The sequence below is a fragment of the Adiantum capillus-veneris genome, chromosome 10, assembly GCF_014529385.1.
Source record: "Adiantum capillus-veneris isolate H3 chromosome 10, ASM1452938v2, whole genome shotgun sequence".
NCBI lineage: Eukaryota > Viridiplantae > Streptophyta > Polypodiopsida > Polypodiales > Pteridaceae > Adiantum > Adiantum capillus-veneris.
This window is the reverse complement of record NC_140940.1, coordinates 91,100,771-91,127,041: the sequence shown is the minus strand read 5'-3', so window position 1 is coordinate 91,127,041 and position 26,271 is coordinate 91,100,771.

The window sequence follows — 26,271 nt, the reverse complement described above, 5'->3', positions numbered from 1 at the left end:
TCTCGTCCCCACCCCATGGAAACCTCCTCTTAGGGAGGGAGTGATAAAAGGCATTGGAAAAGTAAGAAATAAATAAAGTATGATTATGTAAATATATGAGAAAGGTAAAATAGGCCACCTCATGCCTGCGGGGCAGCCCATCCCCACCTTGCCTCCTTTTTCTTCACTGATGCCCCGCCGTGTGTCCCTTTTCCTCTCCTCCACTCAAAAGGTCAACCCCCTCTCTCTTCCCCTTGTCCTTTCTCCTTTCTCTCTCCCCTCAAGCTACCCCACCTCTCACCAATAATGCATTCTAACTCACCAATAATGCACCCTAACTCACATGCAACTTACCCTATCTTCCAAAATAGTATACCCCACCCCCTCTTTCTCTCTCCTATCATATCCCATGACCCAAATACCCCCCTCTCTCTCTAAAATTCGAAATCTCTCTTGTCTTGTAGCCAGATGGCCTCCCCCACACTCACACACACTTAGTTTCACTGAAAAAGGTGCCCATAAACCCATCCCCATCCGGTGGTTACCTGATTTTTCTTGTGTTCACACACATCTACACACAGATTCACCTCTGAGCACACTCCCCTCTCTCCCCTCTTGTAATTACTTTATTCTCCATGTCACCTCTCACTTTTTTTCATCAACCCATCTCTCTCTCTTAGTCTCTCTCTCATGAGCTTGCTGTTCTGGCACATATACACACAGCCAGACAAGTGGGGCCCACAGTCACATGGCCTATGTAGATAATGATTTCTTCATTTCTAAATTCTAGAATTTCTCCCCCCTCCTCCCCTATATAAAGAGGGGTCACCATCACACTAAATACACACACAACATCACCAAAGAACACACTATGCACTGTGTGTGCCTAGTGCACACACACACACCCACACCATCACCATCACCGCAATCACCATGCTTATCTTGAGCATGACCTCTACACCCTTGGCTATGGAAGATGAAGGGCAACTAAATGAAGGATGATGGCCATAATCCTCGTGCGAGTCTTCGCCATCAACTCCCACCTATCCGCCATGTGCTCTACCACTCTCTCCCTTCTCATTCCCCTACCCTATGCTCCCCATTTCATCGCCTAATTCTCTAAATAAAGCTTGAGGTTTTGTGAGTATGTTTTCTTGCAATGTTTTGCCCATGTGAGGTGTGCGGAATCGCCACCTAGTCTTGTGTTTTGGAGTGAGCTTGTGTATGTGTGAAGGGTGTGCGGATTCGCCATCCTTTTGTGATGCCTAAGTACTAAGCCACTATACCCCCTCCCTCACTCTCTCTCTCTCTCTCTCTCTCACTTGATCTCATTCCCTCTCCTTTTCATCATTACTCCCAAGCATCCATCTCTCTTGGATGAAAATTTTGTTATGGTGTTGTGTTGTTTGCGTCCTAGCCGCTCAAGCTAGGTGGTGCCCCCTGTTCGCTTTACCGTGACAGGCTCGAGGTGCGCCATTCGGTCCCCGATGTTTTAGAGGCCGTCGGGGCTCGGGGTTCGCTTTGCTCCCGTCATTTGGTGCCCCCACTGAGGAAGGGCTTTCTAAGACCCTTCAGTTTACAATGCTGAAAGTGACGCCCACTATCAATCATGGACGAATGGCTGAAGGAATTTTTTAACTGGAGGACGGAAGAAGAAGAGACGAAGGAGGCACTAGCCGCCTTCACTGAGGTGCTACTGCCAGGCTGCAGTGTCGTCAGCATTCAAGAGGTAAATTCTCCATCTCGTGTCACTCGTTCTAACTATAAATTGAGAGCATCAGGTGGGAGGTCGGTGAAGTGCCATCACTGTTGTCAACCAAGGCACATTGTCAATGAGTGCCAGCAACGAAGGCAGCGAAAGGGCTGATGTCATCTACATCGACATTCATCGCAAAGAAATCATTCACATCAAGGAAGGGAAGCAAACGGTGAGACCTCTTTTCCCTAAGGAAACTACAGTCAAAGTTATAACTCCAAAGTGGCCTAAAGGGGCTGCTCGAGCCAAAGGCAAGGAGAAGATAAGCCAGTCTGGAAACACATGACCTCGAAGGGAGAAGCATCTGGCCAAGCAAGTGCTTCATGCTCAGAAAGCCGGGTTGTACCCAGTTTTCCAAAGAGGAAGTCATCCGAAGCTAAGCGGCGAAAGGTCGCCTACCAATTTGCACGACGCATGCGAGTGCTACCAATCCACTTCAACAATCCGGAAGAAGAAGTGGTAAGAAGATTCCCATGTCCTAGAGAAGAGTGGTTCGGCTACTGCTCTCGCTGTTTTGGAAAGAGAGTGGAGGATCTTCCTCCTCTCCCTGTACAACTTATCCTGAAGAAGCTCTCTACCATGGGAGAAACCCAGTGGGCTGGGGAAGAGTTGCAACTGAATGGAGTAGAATTCATGCAACACGCTGACTACGGAAATTACCTGCAATTGCTGTTAGACAAGAGGCTGGGAGTGGTCAGACGCGTCGCCATCACCCCGTACATGCTGAGCAACGAAGGAAAGGTAGAGCCCATGAAAGGCGACGACCTCTTGTGGATGTGCCGACTCATCAACACTGGCACGGTAAGAGTATAAGTAAGTATTTCATCCTCTGTGCATGATGGAAAACGGGCCAACGGCATTCCCGTTCAGATTCTTGCAGCATATGCATGTGAATATCTATGTAGATAGGAAAGTCTTCTACCAACAGAAGATCGTACACCTATTCGGTGCGGCGGTACTAGGAGAAATCCTCAATTCCCTGAACCCTATCATTCTCCCCATATTAGATTACCATCATTCCTTTAATGTTTCTATCTTTATCTTGTTTTATTGCTGGAGGCACAACCTCGGAGAGGCTATGGCAGTTACTGACAGAATTAAAGCAGGGAGGCCTGCTGGAGTATGCCACCTACGAGTCCAAATTTGTGGACTTATGGGAGAGATGGGTTGCCTCGCTGGAGGAAGGTGAAGGAGCGCCTAATTTCCTAAAGAAGGACCGTTTCATTGCTGGTCTATGGTTGCCGCTTAGAGAGAAGGTGAAGGGAAGATTTCCTGCAACATATGAGTTGGCAGTCGAAGTAGCCCACCTTAAAGACAAGAAGCTACGCATGCAAGCAAGAGTAAATGAGTCAGAGGAAACAAGCTCGGACCAACCAACCCCAGTGACTGCAACAGCCAATCATAGAGTCGAACCACAGGAGGCATCAGAAAAGCAAGACCTGCTGAGTCGCATCACCACCCAACTAGAGAGTTTATCTATGCATCTGGTGCAGCAAGGGCATACACCTGGAAGGAACCCAGAACAAGGAAGAGGACAGCGAAGGCAGAACCCAGAGCACCATTGTTACAACTACGGGGAAGATGGCCGTGGAATGTACTACTGCCCACACCCGAGGAGGCAGAATTTCAATAGAGGGGGGAGACAGAATCAAATCTCTCCACCAAGAACACCACCGCCACTCAGGCAACCAATCCCACCTGTTCAAATCCCACCACCAGCGGTGCAACCACAGCTAGCCACACCAGTTCAACGCCAGTCATTAGGGGAATTTTGAGGTCACTTTTGTGCCCTGTAAGAATATGTAGAGAGAGAATATATACTTTATTTTAAAAATAGTGAAATGTTTGTAAAAAGGTGAGTTTGCGTCCTTTTTACCTCCACCGAAACATGTCATTGTCAAATCTTTCTAGGATCTTTCGTATTCTAAAAAATACTCCCTCCAAAACTAACGAAAAGGTCAGTTCTGGCCCAAAATTCAAAATTTCCAAAAGCTGAAACAAACCTTTTCTGTGTCGTCTTCTTCCTCGTATCTGCACAGCTTTTTCCTATAGTACTATCTCTAACAAATACTGTTAACAGACTTCCATGAGGAAGAGAAGAAGCTTATACCATCTACACATTGAGCTAAATGAAGAATATTGTCCAGTGCGCAAGAGAAACAAATGTGCAGAGGTGTCCTCGTCCATATTTGAAGCAATGCGGCAAGATTAAAAAAATCACATTGATCTCTGGACTGATGGAAGATTGTATCCACTGGACCCAATGACAAAGAGCACTCCCCCATTCTCAAATTGTTCATCTTTGATAAAATTTGTGGGTGATGGTCAAAGAGGGTTGCTGGGTTATACACAGAGTCTTGCGGCAGAGAGAGATATTCTTAAGTTAGAAGATCATTTGACCAAACAAATGATAAATACTCTTAAACAACAACTTGAGGAATGTAAAGAGAGCAATGAAAAGCTACAAACTCAGCTCAAACAAGCTAGAAGCAAGAATACAATGTTAGGAAACAGACAAAGAGAAAAGAAGTTAAAGAACATTGAAGCCTTGAGACGTGGTGGAGGAGGTTGCAGCAGGAGAATCAGAGCAGCAAGGTATTGTTATGTTATATGATTCTGCTTATGTTAGGTTGTTAATCTTTTTGTTAGGTTGTTATGCTTATTTTATATGATTCTGCTTATGTTAGGTTGTTAATCTTTTTGTTAAGTTGTATTGTGATTCTTTTTGTTAAGTTGTATTGTGATTCTGCTTATGTTAGGTTGTTAATCTTTTTGTTAAGTTGTATTGTGTTAATCTTTTTGTTAAGTTGTATTGTGATTCTGCTTATGTTATTGTTATTATGCTATTGTTCTTTATTAAATGATTAATATTCAGTTAACTTTAATTTAGTTTGTTTATTTTGTTGGTGTCATTTGGACAATAATCAGTTAATTTTGTACCTTTTGATTTAGGACTTTGCTACAACCAAACTCTGCATCAAACATGGAAATGGCAGCTAAACATTATTGTGATGTTTTACCTCTCAAGGTTGCCAAAAAGATTTTCACAAAGAAGAAGTTTAAAAAGGCAAAGGAGCAGTGCATTGAGGGATTTTTGCAGAGCTCTTGCTTGGACAAGGAGGATGTGCAATATACTATGGATAAGGTAGGCATTAGCAGAGATGGTTATAGCAAGCTGTTCAGAAATATGATGTCAAGGTTAAAGCAATGTAAGGTCAGGTCCTCTTTGCTTCCAAAGCCATCCATTGTGCAGCAGGCAAGGAAAAAGATCAATGAGAGGATAATGGAGATGTTGGGTGAGCCTCACCACATTCATGGTACCTATCATGGTAAAAAGAGGGATCTTCAATTTGACGAGTTCAATAATATTTTCCTTGACTTGAAGACACTTCAGAAGGAAATGATCAGATTCTATGAGCTGGAGCATACAGAAGCAAATGGTGTTGTCAGTTTTGTGATAAAGCTTGATGAATGTGAGATTGTTAAGAACAGAAAAATTGAGAGGATTTCCATAACGTTAATGAACAGAGCATTGAAACCGAAGGATACCAAGTACTTCAACGTGCAATCGGAGAAGAATGTCTGGTGGCTAGGTGCTTTTGAAGTAGAGAGTGAAGAATTTGATGTTCTGGATTGGGTTTTCCATCAAACAACAATACCCGAAGTCATTAATGCACAAGAATTAGGGGAAGAGCTTGAAGTTGAAGGGTTTGGAAGTTACAGGGTGGAATGGCACATGGGAGGAGACCTTAAAACCCTTAAATGTATGTACAATGTCTCCAAAGGAGCTATGGCAAAGAGCCCTTGTCTGTATTGTATGGCATCAGCAAAAGAATGTAATCCTGCAAATTGGAACAAAGCACCCAATAGGCATACTCAAGATCCAAACTTCAAAGCAGTTTTAAATGTTCCACTTGCTAATGTCCACATATGCACTCTGCATGCTCTTTGTAGAATTGTGGAGAAAATTGTACATCTCTATGTGGGGTTTGCTTGGAAGTTACAGCCAAAAGCAGCTAGAGATGCTGCAATCAAATGTATTGAAACGGTTTTATCAGAAATTGGCCTTCACAGTGGTAAGGTTAAGATTGAAACAGACCTGAAGAGGTCTTCAAATGGAAACAATGTGCCTAGAAAGGTATCTGTTGGTGGTGTGAAGGCCAGAGCTTTCCTAGGGTTTCATGGCAAACTAGGAAAGGTAAATGCCAAGAAGGGTTCATCCAATGTGAAGTATAACCAGTGGAAAGCTCTCCACAATGCCATCAAAGATCATGGTCTTGAAGGTACATCAAGAAACAAAAAGGCAGAGGTATGGGAATCACTAGACAAAGTATTTTCCTACTGTGATAAGACATCCTGGGGAAAAAATGATATGCCAAATTTCAAGAAAGTGCTCAATAACTTCAGAAGTGCAATGAAAGATGCTTGGGATCAGGAATTCACACATTACATGGTAAGTTTTTTATTCCTTTTTAATATGTACATACTTTTAGTTTGGAAGCAAATGATTAATCTCATACTTACTAATTATTGACACACTTTTACTTTGCCAGCATATAATTTACAATCACACTCCCCGGTTTGTAAAGAGATGGGGCTCCCTGTCCATATGGTCTACACAAGGCATGGAGAAATCCCATTATCAAGCAAGAACCAAGTTTTTCACACATACAAGACATGGAGGAGGTGCAGTGAAGGCAAACAGCTTGCTTGAGGTTTTCCAATGGTTCTATAGACAAATATGGCATAGAACCAGATCAAAAATGACAAAGAAAGCACTACTGAACTCAGATTTAGCAAATGCCTTACACAGGAACAAGCAGAAAAGACAAAATTCATATAATAGTTCATCTGCAAATGAAAAATTCTTACAATGGCTAGCTACAAAAGAGAGACAAGGTAGAAAGTGGGCCAAAGTACAGGTATGAGCAAAGTCATTCTTTTGATGAAGGTACATCAACTTCACCCCTAAACTTCAGAAACTTCTGCTTATTGTAGCCTATCATTTGTCTCTTGAGGTCCCCAGAGTGGGCAAGCACATAGGATGCCATTGTTGCAAAACAACCAGCTCTAGAACCAGTAAGGACAGGGAAGAATCCAAAAATTCTGATGGCTTCCTCCTTTTCCACCAATATTAACTTCTCTAACCTTGGAGGAAGCTGATATGAACCAACAACCTTTGTAAGTGCTTTAATTGCAAGCATTGGCAGCAATGGTTCTCTTGTAAACTTGTTATGGAATATAATGACAGTCTCTTTGTTGAGCTTCCCAATAAAGTGTCCCAAGCTCTGGTTCCTTCCTAAATTTAAGGGTCTGGAACCCTTCCCCCTGCCAAGGAATTTGTCTGTGTCCAGTATTTCAATCTGCAAAAATATGTCTTGGTTAATTGTTCAGCACATTAATAAGACAGGGCAAAATGGTCATTAACATACCTTAGGAGACTCATCCTCCTCAAACAAGGCAGGTTCCCATATATCAATGGATCTAGTTGGCCTTACTTCATAATCTCTGGTCTTTTCCTCTCCCATATGCTCTATTTTGAGCCTTTTCTGGATCTCATTGAACTCCTCTTCAGAAGGTACACCCTGTTGCTCATATCTCAGAACAATGTCCTGCACATGCTTTCCAACACTTGAGCTGTCAATAAAATTTTCTGCCTCTGTGTCCAAGACTGCTAAGGGGCAAGGTGAGTAATCAATAAATCCTATGTCATTAGATCCCCACTCAGCCAAAACTGCCAAAGCATAATCTTCCCTTAGATCAAAAAGATGCTGAATGTCATTCAGCAAAACATATTCCTTTTTGTTAACTTTGTATGTGGGAAATGTTGCTGTGCAATGCAAAGGATCAACATCTTCATCCTCAATGTCAACATTCTCCACTTTAGTGATGTTTTCTGCTTTAAATTTTGCAATGTCCAGCATCTCAGTGCTTTGTAGCTTCTCTTCCTCTTCATGGAACTCCATCTCTATCTCCTCTTTCTCCTGGTCCTCCTCAGCCTGGGAAATCTGCTTTGGAATCTCTTTGCCCTCTGGTGTTGGGAGTACACTGAAGAAAATGATAAGTCCAAGGTCATAATCTACCAACTGGCAATGCATATTACCATGAAATTTGCAAGGCTTTATGATCTTTTGCCAGTCTGGATGAAGGCTTGACCACTTCTTTGCAATACCTGTCCTTGAAAAGCTACCTGCTTTGCATATATCAACAAAATGAACAAGATTGTCAAGCCTGTGATCTCTGATCAATTCTGTATATATCTCTTTCAAGTCACTAATTTGTGTAGAGAAGCCATCCACAAGTGCTTGAAGATCAAAGGCAGCATTAAAAATCTGTTTGGCACTTTGAAATCTTGTAAGTTCATTAACTTTGTAAAGAAAAGACATCAGCCTATCATCAGCGGTCTCTTGTATATCCTCTGTATCCATTATGACAATCCACAAATGCTTAGCTGAAAAAGAGAAAAGAGAAGTCTATCAAGACATTAACCACCCTTCTTTATATCAAGTCTACAAACAAATTAAAAGCATAAAATTGTCAAGCAAATTAGGCGCACAAATTAAGCGCAAGCAAAAAAGAATTACATAAAATTGTGACATGCTATGTTTGTCACTTGCTATGCGAACTTTGAGAAGTTAAGAGAAACTCGTCACTCACTAACAACGCGCACAATGTGACACTTGGTACGCGTTTTCCTATTGCTAGGAAGAGGTTGACATCCACCAAAATCGTGCACGGGTGTCGCGGTGTGTCGCTTGGAGGGTTGGAGGCTTAAATTCGTGAATGACAATAAGCGAATCAACGGGTTGGGTAGGTTCCTTTTATGGGCAAAAACGCCGCCTCGGGAAGTGTGCAAATCCGTTGCCGCCTCAAAGTTTGGTCCAACGGCTAGTTTTTAGGCGCCTAGGGACTTGCGCCATGCACCCTATATAAACATCCTTAAAGCCCAAACTAAGCGCATTTTGAATGAGGTTTTGAAGGAGTTCCACAACCCAAAACTTCGAGCGCTTTGAGCGTACACCGTGCGCGATATTCGTAAGTGAGAAGACTTTGCCTCTTTTATCATTTCGCGTACCGAGTTTCAAAGCAATGTGTTCTACTATGTCCACATATGTGATCATGTTTACGATGTGTACCGCAATGTGTACCGCAAGAGGTTTTCACCGCTTGGTTTTCCCGTCACCCCGTGCGCGAATTTGGTAAGTGGGAGGACTTTGCTCCCTTCGAAATTTCGCGTACGAAGTGTCACCGTATCTGTGTAATGCTCCGTCACATCATGCACGATCACCGTTAGTGTTAGGACTTTGGTCCCTTTGTGATTTCGCGTACGGGGTGTCATCGCAATGTGATCCACTATGTACGGAAATGTGTGCCACTAAATATACATTTTGAAGGACATTTTGTCATTTCGCTTACAGAGTTTCAAGGCAATGTGTTCCACTATGTCCACATATGTGATCATGTTTACGATGTGTATCTCATGTGTGCCATTATTTTCACCATGCGTACAACATGTGTCTCAAGATGTTTAAGAGGTTATCACTGCTTGGGACTCCCGTCACCCCGTGCGCGAATTTGGTAAGTGGGAAGACTGTGCTCCTTTCGCAATTTCGCGTACGAAGTGTCACCATATTTGTGTAATGCTCCATCACGCCATGCGCGACCACCGTTAGTGTGAGGACATTGGTCCCTTTGTGATTTCGCCTATGGGGTGTCACCGCAATGTGTTCCACTATGTACGGAAATGTGTGCCACTAAATATACATCGTTTACTTTTTTTACTAATGTTTGTTGTGTTCCACTATGTACGGAAATCCCTTTTGAAGATGGCAAGGACCAAGAAGACTGCAAGGAAGGTTGATAAGCCGGTTGATAAGCCTCTATCCGAAGATGAAGAAGAAGCTCAGCCTAGCAAAGCTTTAGCTGGTACTTCAAAACCAAAGGAGAGCACATCTCAGAGGAAGGACCCTAAACCAAGTACACCTGACCCTCAACCAAGCAAAAGAAAGACTACACATCAGAGGAAAGCTTTCAAGCCAGTGCAGCTTAAGCCTCTCCTTACAAAGAGAAAGTTCAAGCAGGGGGTCAAATGTCTAAGAGAGATAAGGAAGGTCATAAAGGCCATCAATCTTGCAATTCCCAAACTGCCCTTCCAAAGACTATGCAGACAAGTTGCAGAGGAGTACAAGATTGACATGAGGTGGACTAGAACTGCATTAGCATGTATCCAAGAGGCTTCTGAGGACTTTATGATTGAGCTTTTCCAAGATGCCTATATCTGTGCAGCTCATGCCCATAGGGTTACTTTGATGGACAAAGACATGATCACCCTCAGGAGGCTGAGATACAGGTTTTCAAGAATGTTGGAGCCTGTCCCTATGCATGATATTAAGGCCTTTAATATTCTCAACATTCCTCCATGGAGGAAGCCCAAGGAGCCTGAAGTAGGAGTAGTTGATATTACTGAAGAAGAGGAAAAGGAAAGGAAAAAGAGAGCAAAGGAAGACAAGGAAATTGCAGAGAGAAAGGAGCTTGACCTGTTGGAACCTCAACTAGTGCCCCTCTTGAGGAGTGTCAATCCTACTGGTTTTGTTGTCGCTCTATTCAGTGAGGAGGATCCTAGGGAGGATTACAATTCACTTGACTCTGAGACCTTGGAAATTCTCAAGGACTAGACCAAAGAGATCAATTCTCCACTCCTTATCACATGCCTCAGGTTGCTTTTGTTTTCCTATGTATTTTTGTTTATAGCAAGAACTCTTTATATAACAATATCTTGTACCAGGTTAATGATGCATACATATGAGCCAGACCTTCAAAAAAAGGTGGAATTTTTAGACCCTTCTATCTCCCACTTTCTCAGGACAGAGACAAATATTAGAGAGCTCACAAAGTGGTTGATTCATGTGGACTTGGAAATCTGTGAAATTTTCTTGATTCCCTATCATGAGAGGTAAGTTTCCTACCTACACCTTGTGAAGAGAATTTACTAATTCATGTTAGAAGGCTAACTGAGGCTTGTTTTTATAGCTCACATTGGAGTTTAATTGCAATTGATATTGTGAAAAGAAAATGCTACTTTGTCAATTCTCTTGCTGGAGTACATGGTCAAGCAAAATTGTAAGTATAGTAGCAGACACATTTTGTAAACCACAAGCAGAACCTCAAGCACATACTTTTAATAAAGAATTTTGGACAGTGTTGCTACAAGATTTATAGAGACACTGGAGAATTGTCCACCCATGCCAAAGATGCTGACTGAAATCCAATTTTCAGTTGTGAAGGTTGGAATTCTTTATGCTTTGTTCACTTCAATGGATTATCCTCAAATATTTTTTCCCATAAATACATGTAATGAGTTGCAGGTTCCAATCCAGCCTGAAAGCCATTCATGTGGATGGAGGGTAGTGACAAATGCCAAGCTCCTCTTGGACTTCATATACTGCAATGACAATCAGAATATAGAAGTATAGCATATTTGATATTTGCTAGCTGTATTTTTTCTCATTTTATTGTTCCTAAAATTTGCTTTCTATTGCCTTGTATAGATCAACAGAGAGTGCTATAGTGAGAACCATGTATGGTTGACAAGAGCAAAGATTATCAAGTATATGATTGAAGCAAATGGACGACTGCAAGAGGTATTTAAAGATGATGATGCTGAAGAGCTAGAAAAGGCAAAGGGGAAAGCAAAACTAGAAAAGGCAAAGGGGAAAGCAAAACTAGAAGAGGCAAAGGGGAAAGCAAAGCTAGAAAAGGCAAAGGGGAAAGCAAAACTAGAAGAGGAAAAGGGAAGTGAAGAGGGAGAAGAGAGTGGTGAGCAGGAAAAGGCAAGTGAAGAGATGGATGATAAGAGAAAGAGGAAGCAGCCCTCAAGCCCTCCTGCCAAAGAGCCCACAAGAAAATCTCCCAGGACAAAAGAGCCCACTGCAAAAGCACCAACCCCTAGGGACAGGAAAACTCCTGGCAGAAAACTATTCTAGCTTTTTGTAGCCCACTTGTATCAAGCTTTCCACTTGTATCCAATTGTCTATTCTATAGCCCTTTGTATCAAGCTTGTATCAAGCTTTTTGTATCAAGCTTGTATCAAGCTTTTTGCAGCCCACTTGTATCAAGCTTCCCACTTGTATCTAATTGTAGCCCACTTGTATCAAGCTTCCCACTTGTATCCAATTGTCTATTCTATAGCCCACTTGTATCCAATTGTCTATGTAATTGCAAATATTTGAAATTGAATACATTTTGATCACCTTGTTTTAAGACTCTGTTACAAAATCAAATCATTGAAGTAAAATCATTGATGTTTGGAAAAGTTGCATTTCAATAACAAAATAAAGATCCTTTTAGATCTTTATTTCAATAAGATCCTTGCAGGTCATGTGATACAAAACAAGATCCTTGCAGGTCATGTGATACAAAACAAGATCCTTGCAGGTCATGTGTTACAAAATTGCCTTAAAGGATGTTCAAGGCACCAAATGTACAATGCCATCCAAGATGTCCTTGCACTGTAGCCTCTTTTCATTCCTTTTTGATACCTACAAAAACAGCCCAAGTTAAATAAAGAACCAATAAGAGAACAGACTTTTAGTGATAACAGTTACCTTTCCACCATTTATTTGAAAGCAGAATGTTGTGGGCAGTTCAATTTCATCATTTTGCAGGTCCAATCTCAATTGATGTAAGCTACACATGCCTCTTATCTTTACAATTGACAGATGGTCATTGTTTACCCATATATCAATGTCTTCTATTGGGCTGTCAATGAAGTCCTCCATGTCTTGATCAAGTGGAGTTAGCTGACCACCAACATAGTGCCATCTTCTGTAATAAAATGACATAATGAAGTTTTGTGTCCCTATCATGTATTTGCAAGCAATTGAGCCAGCTTGCACATTACAAGTGATTCCATTCACTGTTTTGGTGTTCCAACCCTCATCCACAAATTCAAGTACATTTGCTGAGTCTAAAGTCTTCACTGAAAACATTGTTCTAGATTTTCTGACTTCAGCATTAGAGAAGAAGTCTACAAAAACTGTAATGGGCATGAATATAGAAATTCTACTCTGTTTGCTTGCTATGTTTGCTTTCAAACACTTTTGAATCTCACAAAACAGTTTGCACCTGTAGCCCTCACTTGTATTTGAGCTAGGGAGTGACCATTCTCCACTTTTGAAATCAGGCAAGTCTAGCTTAGTTGTGGCTCCAAGTTCTCCAGTCCTTCTAGGTGGAACATAATAATGGTCAAAGAAGAATATTCCATTCTCTGCCAATGAACCCTTAGTCCTTCCCTTGTATATTTCTTCACCAATTGATCCATGACACACATCCAGAATATTTATAACACATTCTACTGGCTGCCATTCCATAATGTTTGAAGGATACAAATCTGTACAACAAATAACCTTATACAACATGCATTACAAATAAGAATTTAAGTTAAGAGACTTACAGTTTGGTCTATGTAATGGCAAAGCAGAACTCTCTGAGTTAATATGCAGATCTTTATGCATGTACACATGCTGCACTAGCACCTCTTTGATTGATTTTTTGTTGTCGCCAAAGCTGAAATCTTTAACAATGCCCTTCCATCCCGCCAAGAAAGAGTTTTTGGTGGAAGACTTTATTCTCTTGTTCTGTTGCATTAGTATCCACATTCCTTTGTGTATAGTTATTGGAATCCATTCTCCATTTTGATCAGTCATGTTGTAAGTGACAATGGCTTCAATGGAAGTTCTTGGTCATTTTGATCGTGATGAAGATTCCATGGTGAAAAAATAAATGAGCAGAGAAGTCTAGTCTGAGTTCAAGAGAAGAATAAGCAGAATGTGCAAAAAACGGTTCAAATCTGGAAAAGATCATGAGATAGAATCCAAACGTTGTTTTATGATGACGACGTGCAAAATGAAAACAACATAATATGAGAAGTACGTCTTTCTGAAAGCGACAGCTATTGAATGCCTTTGCACTTTTACTTGTTTACATTGCTATTTACCAGCTCAAAGTTGCGGTAAAGATAGAATATTTGCTTTTTTTGTGAGTTTTCAAAAATAGAGGTTCCGTAACGGAAGCTCTTCAACCATTGGTTGAGACCACTCTCTCTCTACACGCTAAAAGGCACAAAAATGACCTCAAAATTCCCCTAATGCACCAATGCAACCACCGCCACAATCACCACTTACAATCATCCTACGCCCACCATCAATTGGTACCCGCACACCAAGTATCATTGGTCTTGCAGAAGAGGTCAAGATGAAGGTAACCGAAGAAGGATCAAGCGAGAAGTTTATTCAAAGAACTGAAGCAGTGGAACAAGAGGTTAAAGAATCAAAAGATGCTACCCAGGTGGGGGAGGTAAGTCAAGAAAATTGTGTTACAAATGTGAGTACATCTTTAACCTTGAATGAAATAGGCACCAAAGCGATCAATCGACAAGAGGAATGCAAAGGGCATGAAAGATACAAGAGAAGAGGAAAACCAGCCTGCTAGCAAGGCTTTGCAGAAGGTGGACAACATATCAATCAAAGGGGAGGGCTTTGAAAACGGAAGCCTGTGCACCAACATGGACCCAGGACAGTGTAGCAAGCTAAAGGAATCTTGCATCAAGGCAGTTTCACTTGAGGACCATAACGAAGAGGTAAGTATGACTGAAGGTTTGGAGTTGGATATTTCTCCAGAGGCTTGGCAGCCGAGCAAGACTTTATTGTGTAGTGTTATAGACTTAGAGATGGGTAATGCCTCTAGTCTACTGAAGGGTGTTATAAACTTGGAGATGGGTAATGCCTCCAGTTTATGTGAGGGTGTTCAGAGTAAGTTTGATGATCAATATGCTGCCAACCTTTTAAGGATGTTCCAAACTCCTCCACAACACAACATTGTGTTTGCATGGGATGCATCAGACCTATGGCTATGGCTAGCTGCTCTAACATATAGAGAGAAGATCAGCATGGAGATAAGAGCAAAGGAGCCATGGATAGACAAAAGCCTAATAGAATGCAAGAATGAAGACCTCATTCGCAATTTGGTACAATTTTTTACAAATAGTGCATCCTCTCTTTGTAGAAAGGTAAGTGGATTACGCTTGAATTTAAGCCGCAAGGTAGGTGGCTTGCTATTAGCATCAGTAAAGGAAGCTGACATGTTTGAGCACACCCAAAAGAAGCATGATATGCTTGCAGTTTTTTCTAGTCATGGTAGTAAGAAGGATTCTGAAGAAAACTTGAGCTCACCACACCAACAAGGCGGCCATATATGGTGGATTCTTGGTACACTCTTGGGAATCATAATTTTCGGTTCTGTCTTTGCAGGAGCCAAGATGCTCATTTCCCCTCTCGCTACTGGTGGTTACAAATTTGGTCCAATTTGGCATGCAAATTTTATTGTTCGGACACTGCAGACAATGATCCTATTTTTCACTCGGGATCCAGGAGGACACTGGCACAAAGTTCTGGAAGCCATGGGCTTCCCCTTTAATCAACCGACACTATTCCAAGGAACAAGCTATCACCCGGACCTATTACAGATTCATGAATATCCCAGAAATCTCACTAATGGCCAAATGGAATGGATAGTTTAGAAGGAAACTCGATATCGGATCCTACAGCTAAGCGGAAGAAGAAACAGATGAGCTAGAGACATGAATGCCTCTAGCCAAAAGGGGAGGGCTAATGATGGGGGCTTTTCACAAGCCAAGCTCCCATACCCCTCTTCTCTCGTCCCCACCCCATGAAAACCCCCTCTTAGGGAGGGAGTGATAAAAGGCATTGGAAAAAAGTAAGAAAAATAAAGTATGATTATGTAAATATATGAGATAGGTAAAATAGGCCACCTCATGCCTGCGGGGCAGCCCATCCCCACCTTGCCTCCTTTTTCTTCACTGATGCCCCGCCGTGTGTCCCTTTTCCTCTCCTCCACTCAAAAGGTCAACCCCCTCTCTCTTCCTCTTGTCCTTTCTCCTTTCTCTCTCCCCTCAAGCTACCCCACCTCTCACCAATAATGCATTCTAACTCACCAATAATGCACCCTAACTCACATGCAACTTACCCTATCTTCCAAAATAGTATACCCCACCCCCTCTTTCTCTCTCCTATCATATCCCATGACCCAAATACCCCCCTCTCTCTCTAAAATTAGAAATCTCTCTTGTCTTGTAGCCAGATGGCCTCCCCCACACTCACACACACTCAGTTTCACTGAAAAAGGTGCCCATAAACCCATCCCCATCCGGTGGTTACCTGATTTTTCTTGTGTTCACACACATCTACACACAGATTCACCTCTGAGAACACTCCCCTCTCTCCCCTCTTGTAATTACTTTATTCTCCATGTCACCTCTCACTTTTTTTCATCAACCCATCTCTCTCTCTTAGTCTCTCTCTCATGAGCTTGCTGTTCTGGCACATATACACACAGCCAGACAAGTGGGGCCCACAGTCACATGGCCTATGTAGATAATGATTTCTTCATTTCTAAATTCTAGAATTTCTCCCCCCTCCTTCCCTATATAAAGAGGGGTCACCATCACACTAAATACACACACAACATCACCAAAGAACACACTATGCACTGTGTGTGCCTAGTGCACACACACACACCCACACCATCACCATCACCGCAATCACCATGCTTATCTTGAGCATGACCTCTACACCCTTGGCTATGGAAGATGAAGGGCAACTAAATGAAGGATGATGGCCATAATCCTCGTGCGAGTCTTCGCCATCAACTCCCACCTATCCGCCATGTGCTCTACCACTCTCTCCCTTCTCATTCCCCTACCCTATGCTCCCTATTTCATCGCCTAATTCTCTAAATAAAGCTTGAGGTTTTGTGAGTATGTTTTCTTGCAATGTTTTGCCCATGTGAGGTGTGCGGAATCGCCACCTAGTCTTGTGTTTTGGAGTGAGCTTGTGTATGTGTGAAGGGTGTGCAGATTCGCCATCCTTTTGTGATGCCTAAGTACTAAGCCGCTATACCCCCTCCCTCACTCTCTCTCTCTCTCTCTCTCTCTCTCTCACTTGATCTCATTCCCTTTCCTTTTCATCATTACTCCCAAGCATCCATCTCTCTTGGATGAAAATTTTGTTATGGTGTTGTGTTGTTTGCATCCTAGTCGCTCAAGCTAGGTGGTGCCCCCTGTTCGCTTTACTGTGACAGGCTCGAGGCGCGCCATTCGGTCCCCGATGTTTTAGAGGCCGTCGGGGTTCGCTTTGCTCCCGTCACCGCTATGCTCACAAAGTCATTTCTCAAAATTACTCTCATTAATTTCCGCTACTCTCAAATTAAATAGGCCAATTCCATTACATTGGTATCAGAGCATTTGGTTTCTCTTTTCTTGCTTAAGAAGAGAGGTTCTTAAGTAGCCTATAAATGGTTGATGTTGTTAATTATATTAGGGTAAGTGGAATTGGGATCTATTATCGTTTTGTTGATCCCACTATGTGGGGGATGGTGCACACCTCGGGAGCTTTGGACTTAATAATGGAGTCTTTTTAGACTTGCCTACGGCTTTACCATTATTGAGCCATAAGAAGTCCGAAAGGAGCTAGCCCTCGGCAACTCTGCTATGTTAGACCTACTCCTCTACTCTCTATAATTAACCACTTCGAGCCATGGGTGTAGATACTTAAGAGCTGATATTGAAAGGCTAAGAGGAGTGGCAACTAAGGTTTTGAATTGCCAAAGCATACACTAAGTACATGCATAAATTTTGTTAACATGGCTGACAATAATCAAGAGAGTAGAATGAACATTGATAGCTTTGATTTTGCACATGAAGGTGCTAATGATGATGCTCCCATGTTTGTGAATTATCTCATCACTAGGTTGCAGCAAGCTATGGGCAACCCTGCTTTGCAAGCCGAAGTTACTCAACAACTTCGTGCTTATAGAATTTCCCTTCCTCTCCAAGAGGAGAGAGAGATTAGGAGGCCTCTTGAAGAGACCCCCAAAAGAAGACTCTCTCCCATTCAAGAGGAGGAATCCAAAGAGCAAGAAAGCAATGAAAGTTTAAGTTCCTCTGAAGATGTGGATCCACGAAGATGACGGTCTAGACGATCGCCCACTCCTCCCAAGAGGAAAAGATCAAGACATAGTCCTTCTGAAAGGCAAGAGAGGGAACAAAGGAAGAAAAGGGCTAGGAAGAGGTTACCCTCTTCTCCTTCTTCTTCACCTTCCTCCTCTTCTGACGAAAGTTATGGCTATTCTCCTAGAGAATACAAGAGGGGAGGACATCGCAAATCATTTCCTGCATGGCGAAGGTCACAAAAGCTAAAGAAGTTCAAGGAGGGAGGAAAGAGTATCTCTTTTCTCACCTATGATGGCACCTTTGGTGCTACCGACAAAGTGTTGGCCTTCATCCAGCAATTTGATGCGGCCTTTGGAGACGAGGGCTTCACAGAGTCCTCCAAGCTACGCCATGTTGCTACGCACTTCCAAAAGTCAGCTCATCAATGGTGGGCTAGCCTACGAGTTCCCATCATGAAGCAATTCCTTGCAAGCGATGCAAAAGAAAAAGTGCTTACTGAATGGCGCAGCTTGAAGCTTCTCTCTCACGAGTCTATCCACAAGTACGTAGACAAGTTTTGGGATTTACATCTCAAGGCTACCGTCATTCAAAAGATAGACTCTACCGAGAAAAGGCAACAATTCTGTGCGGGATTACCTGAAGAGATGGCCGAATACATCAACTCTCAACGGACTGGTACCATTAGCGAAGTAATCCATCACACCATGGTTGCTTCACGCATCAATTTCCATCAAGGGGCTAGACGTAATGTCAAGCCCATGGAAAACAAAGACAAAAATGATGCAAAGAGGAAAACCAATGTTCAAAATACTTCCCAAGTCACTTCCAACAACAACAAAAGTCGGTCCAAGGAGAAGGGAGTTTACAAAGGTAAAAAAAAACTCTCTCCTGAAGAGCTTGAAGCTTTTCTCAAGGACCATAAGTGTTTCAAGTGTGGGGAGCAAGGACATGGCTATCGTTCTTGCCCCAAGAAGAATGCTTGCAATGAGACTCCTAGGGCTTCCACCATCGAAGCTCCAAAAGAGGATGCTCATTGCAAAGGATCATCACTGTCCTATGCTTGGGGAAAGGTAAGAGAGCATGATGCCTTCAGCTTGTTTGACCTTGGCTCTACTCTGAACTTCATATCAATGGAGTTGGCCACCAAGTTGGGCATTCAAGCCTTTGAGATGGGAGATATGGTAATGGCTGATGCAGCTTTCAAGGGACAGCAAGCCTTTTTTACTCCCTTGATTGGGAAGTTGAGGCTTCATGGCCAAAGCTATGTCGACAAAGAAGACTTCTTCATCTCTCCTCTCCAGCATGAAGATGCTATCCTAGGGGAGCCATGGTTTGATCGCATGGCTGCCAACATGAAGTTCCCTGAAAGGAGAATCTACTTCACCTATAGGTAAAAGAACATGTATATAGATGCTAGTGAGCATGGTCGCACTATTACACTTGTAAATCCTCTTGCTTTTGATAAGTCAATGAAGAGCTCAGTTTCTGCGTACATGATTTTTTTCAAAAAGTCTCTAAAAGATACTAATGTTTCATCAAATGTAAATGGTAGGAATCAAGAAGAGTTAGACTTGTCTAATTTTCTAAAAGGATTCCAAGATGTGTTCATTGATGATATCCCTATGGACTTACCTCCAACACGAGGGGATGATGACCATCACATTGAGCTCCTTCCAGGAAGCTCACCGCCTAACAAACCTCCTTATCGAGTCTCACAAGCTCAACAAGAGGAGATCATGAGGCAAGTATAGGAATTGGTAGACAAAGGGATGGTGAGGCCTAGTTCCTCTCCCTTTTGTTCTCGGGTACTTTTAGTGCAAAAGAAATATGGTACATACCGTATGTGTGTGGACTATCGAGCACTAAACCATATCACTATCAAAAACAGATTTCTCGTGCCTCGGGTAGAAGATCTCTTTGATAAGCTACAAGGATCTACCTACTTCAGTAGGATTGACCTCAAGAGTGGCTATCATCAAATAAGGATAGTGGATGAAGATATCTTAAAGAAAGCGTTTTGCACAATGTTTGGTCTTTATGAATATCTAGTCATGCCTTTTGGCTTGACTAATGCACCAGCTATGTTCAATCGTCTGATGGAGAAAATGTTTAGACCATACCGTAAATTTATTGGAGTGTTCTTTGATGATATCATCATCTACTCCAAGTCTTTGGAGGAACATAAGAAACATCTCCAAGTGATTTTTCAAGCATTGAGGGAGAACAAGTTTTTTCTCAACCAAAAGAAAAACGAATTCTTCCTTCAAGAGATTCAATACCTAGGTCATATTATCTCTCACGATGGTATCCATATGGATCCATCAAAGTTAGAAGTAATAACATCATGGCCTAACCCAAGAAATCTACATGAGCTAAGAAGCTTTATTGGTATGTGCGTATATAGTATGTGCGCATACTATAGACGCACATACTATAGTATGTGTGCATACTATAGACGCTTCATAACAAAATTCTCTCAAGTAGCAGGTCCAGTACACGACTTAACTAAGAAGAACGTTAAGTATGTATGGACTGCTAAGGAGCAAAATTCTTTTGATAAGCTCAAAGAGAAGCTTACTTCCCAACCAGTCCTCGTGCTTCTGGATCTTTCAAAGCCATTTGAGGTCCTGATGCTTGTGGTGATTGCCTTGGAGCATTTTTTCTTCAAGAAGGGCATGCCATAGCATATGAGAGCCGAAGGCTCAATACTGATGAACGAGTCTTGGGAATTTATGAGAAAGAGCTTTTAGCTGTTCTACATGCCCTAGACACATGGAAGCACTACCTATTGGGGACTCCATTTATCCTACAAACCGACCACCAAAGTCTCAAGTATTTCATGACGTAAACCAAGCTTTCTGACAAACAAATGAGGTGGGCAAATTTTCTTTTGCAATTTAATTTCCATATTGCTCACATAGCTGGTGAAGCGGTCCGGGGCGGGCAACAAGAAGAGTGGCCTCTAAGCACTCTTCTAGGCTCACGTGCTGCTCAATTGGGTTGGGGTTGGAAAAAAACAACAACACACACACAAACCCGCAACCTAACCCTACACAAATTTGGGGCACCACCTAGTTTTGGAGAGAGAGAGAGAAAGAGAGAGAGATAGTGCTCGGGCTGCTTTGAAATGTTCAACAGTGATCAAGCAAACACAATTATATATTTAAGAAAAAGAGGGAAGGGGGAGGGGGTGCTTGTTGCACTAATACCTTCTTACAAATCTCTCATGACCAATGAAAGTGAGATTAGTATTTGTTCAACATAGCTTGAGTAAATTACACCACAACACATCACAAGAAAAGCCACCCCAATCACTGTCTTAAGGCTAGGGGAGTCCTCTCCACCCTGTCACCCTCTTACAGTATGTGGGATTTATGGCTAAATTGATGACAATACCCAGAGACAAGCTATCAAGAACTTAAAAAACACCAAGACCCTTACATATCATTGTTGTCCCTTACTTCACGTTGGAAGAGAGACAAAGTATCCAAGCTTAGTCCAAATCCACGATCACTCTCTCTTACAATGGCATAGATTTCCCTTGCTAATCACCCCTAATACAACACATGCATATGCATAAGACAATGAGCTTCCACTCAAGAGATTCTTCTAGAGAGGTTGAGCTTGGCTTCTCAAGCTATAGCATAGTGCTCTTGCTTATGGATCCCCCATTTTTGTGCTAGCTACACCTCCTTTTATAGCAATTTTGAGGGCTAGGGTTACTCCTCTAACCATGGTTGGGTTAGACTTTCAGCACTCATCTAATTTCTTTTTCTTGGAATTATCAAGAAGTTGGTGGGGATAGATGAAGAAGAGAGAGATGAGAGAAGTGGAGGTGATAGGACTTTTCATAGTAGGTTAGTGTTAGTAAATTAGTAGAGCTAGTATTTTTATTAATTTACAAATGGAATTGGATATTTACAATGGAAGTATCCATATATGATAAAAATAAGGAAGAAAAAACTCTTAATAGGTAAGAAAATATGGATTTCTTACAATGTTGATGCTCCAAGTGTCTTGAGTAGGGTCAATTTTGACGCTTGTTGACGGTCCACTAGCTTTGACGGTACATTTTTTCTCCACTCTTGACCTTCCTTGAGAGCCAAGGTAAGTGAACATGAGTAATCAATCACCATGATGCTGTCTTTCAAGAGAAGAGGCTGAATTTTATGGTTTTTATTGATAGATATGGGTAATATGGATGAGGAAAAATGAGACTAGGTGGTCAATTTTGGAATGGAAGTGTGTGTAGGAGACATGAGTTCACCATGGTTTCTCTTATTCTTCAAGGTTGAGAAGAAGGTGAGTAGGGTGCAGAGAGGTGGGGATGATGAGTGGAGAAGTGTGTGTGAAAGAGGAAAATGATAAAGTGGAAGAGGGAGTGTGGCTGCATAGCATGGGCAAACTAGGGTCCACCAATAAAATCATAGCTCACAGCTCGTAGCTCAAAAAAATATGAAAAAATTTGAGGTAAAAGTTCAGCTCACGAGCTACAACTTTTGTTTGACCTTTTCAAATTCAGGGAGCATGTGATCTTTAAAAAATTAGGAAAACCGACTGTTTTTTCCACTGCACAAAGTCCTTGTGAGGTCCTTCTTTGGATGATTCTTTTGAATACCTCAAGAGTGAGCTCCCCATGGTGCATGCATGCATGCCACATACCCTTGACCTTATTTGGTAGGTCTATAGATGAAGATATTGTTGAGATCATGATATAAGTGAATAGTACAACTAAGAAAATCAAATATTGAGGGGTCTAAAAAAATATGTACATGTCAAATATAAATAATATAGGTGGAAAAATTATAAAGGGGTCAAAATAAATCTCTCTCATTATAAGTATACCATAAAAAGATGAATATTTTTGGTGGTCTAATTTATGAGAGTAATAGAGAATAGATGTAGGAAGGAAAAAATCACAATAGTGAAAAAATATACACATAAATAGAACTAGTTTTTTTGGATTTTTGTTGGGATGGAGTTACACCAAAAATAAGAGAAGCTTGCATGAAATTATTTTTATATGGAATAAAGAGTATGCAAAATGGTAAGAAAAAATATGGTAATGGTGAGTCAATGTAAATAGCATAAATAACACACCATAGGTAGAAATATTTAAATAAATACCAAAATAATTATGAAAAATACTTTTTTTTAGGCCTTATATACAATGAAATATTTATACACAAATGGGCCATAATATTTTTTATTTTTTTATTTTATTTATTTTTTTGGCTCAACTAGCCCAGTGACTAGCTAGCTGAGGATTTTAAGAAAATATGGAGAAAGTCCCTAACTCACACACACCTATGTATAGTGAAATGGTAGGGATAACCAAAATGTTTGAGTGATTTGATAGGGTGAGGTAGCTTACTATGGCAATTATGGAAAGCCGAAAAACGGCTATCACTGGTAAGCACAATCAAGTGGCCGATGCACTTTCACAATGACCAAAAGTTAATGCGGTGTCTATAGCTACTCACAATGATCTATTCTCTATGATAGATGAGTATGCTACTGACCTTGACTTTAAAGACATAATGTCAGCCCTTGCTTTGGGGAAGAAAGAGGAAACATTCATCTTTCAGGATGGTTAGTTATGTATGAATCCCATGCTCCTCCATATGCGAGGCATAGAGGTATTCGACCTACTCTCCGAGGAGTAGAGACGTACTTCTATTGGCCTACCATGAAAGTGGACATACAAGAGTATGTTTCAAAATGTTTAGTATGCCAAAAGACCAAGTATAATAGAGGAAAGCAACGTGGATTACTCCAGCCATTGCCTATCCCAAATTCACCATGGGAGAGTATATCCATGGATTTCATCTTTGGATTACCCAAGTTTATCCATGGGAATACAGGAATATGGACAATAGTCGATAGGTTTAGCAAGCAAGCACATTTTATTCCTGTCAAAAAGACTAGTAAGGCACATCAAATTGCAACTCTCTTCATATCTCAGATTTTCAAGCACCATGGATTACCCACATCCATCGTGTCAGATAGAGATCCTAGAATGACCAGTAATTTTTGAAAAGGTCTCTTTGAAAATCTAGGAACAAGATTGAATTTCTCTTCAGCCTATCACCCACAAATGGATGGCCAAAGTGAGATAGCCAATCTTACGATACTCGATCTACTCAAGACTTATGTTACCAAAGTAGATAAACGCTCACAATGGGAAAAGTACTTACCTCTTGTAGAGTATGCCTAAAATAATACTGTACATACTTCTACGGGAAAAGCACCTTTTGAGATCATTGAGGGAAGACCTAAAAGTCCCTTGCTACTCAAAGTACATGGGAAGATCTTCACCGCCAATGAGTATAGCCGTGACCTACAAGAATCTTTTCAAAAGATTAAGGAGGCTATATCCATCTCTCAACAAAGGCAAAAACCTGCTGCTAATAAGCACAGAAGAGCCTTAATGTTCAAAGAAAATGATTGGGTCTTACTCAAGTTTCCTAAGGCTCGATTAAGGCAAACGACAGGCAAAAATCCTACAAGCCATCAAAAGTATTATGCTAAACTAGCAAAAAGATACTATGGTCCTTTCCAAATCTTGAAGCCCATCAATGAGACGTCTTATCAACTCAAGTTGACCAACCATTGGCTTATACACAATGCCTTTTATGTAAGCCTACTTAAGCCCTACAAAGGAGAGCCACCAACTGAACCAATTATTGAAGACCCTCCCGAAGTTGAAGACCAAGAAGAGGTGCTACAACCCGAAGCTATCCTTCGACATGAAGACAAGGTACTATGACATGATAAGATTATCCGACGATATCTTATTAAGTTCAAAAATCATCCTTTCGAAGATGCTAGATGGATGCAAGGAATACAGCTTAAGGATAGTATGAACCTTGTCAATGCTTACAATGCTACATTAGAGTAAGCAAATGTACAAATTTATTTTAAATGACTCATGTTTTTGTCTTATAAGACTAGTCCTCTTTTTAATTGTGCACAAATTTAACTAGTATGCATGCTTAGAATCATGTTTGTGATGACGATGTCTCTCAAACACCAAGTAGAATTTGTCACTCTACTTTGGGAGAATGAAATGGACTAAAGTGCAGACATGCTTGCAGCAGCTATGTCTCCCAAGCACCAAATGGATTAGTCATCCATCTTGGAAAGATGTCGTAGGGTAAAAAGGGATTCTCTACCCGCTAAGTAAAATTGACTAATGACTAAGGCTTTATCTCTTCTACCTCATAGTCAAGGACGACTATGATTTCAAGAGAGAGGTAATGTCATCAAATCTAATATCTAATATCTAACCAACCCAAACGATTTTCTCATATTAAATTGATCACTTAATGTGGGAGAATAAACGGGAACAAGTGTTAAGATATAGACATGTGCTTATAGATCTATCTCAACACGGGGCCAATGGTAAAGGGGCCCAAATGAGAGATGGTCTATCAAAGAGCAAGGCTAACAAATGGAGCATAAGACCTTAGGGTTAGCTTCATTGAAGACCTCCAATAATGTGTGTAAAAGTCCTTTGACCTTAGGTAAGCTAGAGCTGAGCTTGAGGCGCACGAACCCGACCCAGCTCGAGGTGCTTGTCTTGCTTGTCATGCTTGATGACTAAGGTGCTTGAGGTGCTTGAGATGCTTGAGGTGCTTAATGATTGAGATTATTGAGGTGATTGACATGCTTGAGATGCTAGGGTTGCACTTAGGTGAGAACCCAGTCCAAGCTTAAAGTGGTTGAGAGCCAAGCTTGTGGTGGAAACAGGGCCTATGCATGAGGGGCTTGAGGTGTCAAAAAGTCAAATATTCAATCCCTACAAGGAGGGGGCGAGTCCTACATGAGGGGGGATGAGAGAGAACACCCACACACTCACACATGGCATGCATGGTACAAAGAAAGCAAAAGTGACACTTGTCAAGTTCCTCCTCATGTTGCCCTCATGGTGTGCCTGAAGCCTATGGGTTGGCCACCCAAGGGGTCCAATAATAATTTAGGAGATTTAATTAATTGATTTAGCATTTATCTAGCCCTCTCTCTCAAAGGGGAAAGGGGGACACTTGTCTCAAGGCTACCCTTGCTGCTTGTAATGCCTCCTGCTTATGATTGGCTAGGCCTGGAGGGGTCGAATGAGCTTCAAGCATGAGCTACAAGGGGGGTTTGACCCAAGCAAGCTAGGGGGTATACTCACCCACACACACTCACAAACACTCTCAGTGTGTGCTATGCAAGGTGCAAGAGCTCCCTCTCCTTCTCCAAGCAAGTAGAGGTTGAGAGCCTACACCAACACTCTTGGATATGGAGTGAAAATCCAACCAAGAGCCATGCTTCAATGCTTAAGATTTCCATATCCTTCTTCTTCATTACTATGCTATTATGTATGCTAGCAACAAGAGGTATCATAAGTGAGGAACTAATTCTTTCTCCTACAAAATGTTTCTTCTTTCTCTTCCCTACCCTCATTCCTTGCTAGCTCTCTCCACCTTCGAAGGTGTATGAGGTCTTGGGACTGAGGCTTGGGATA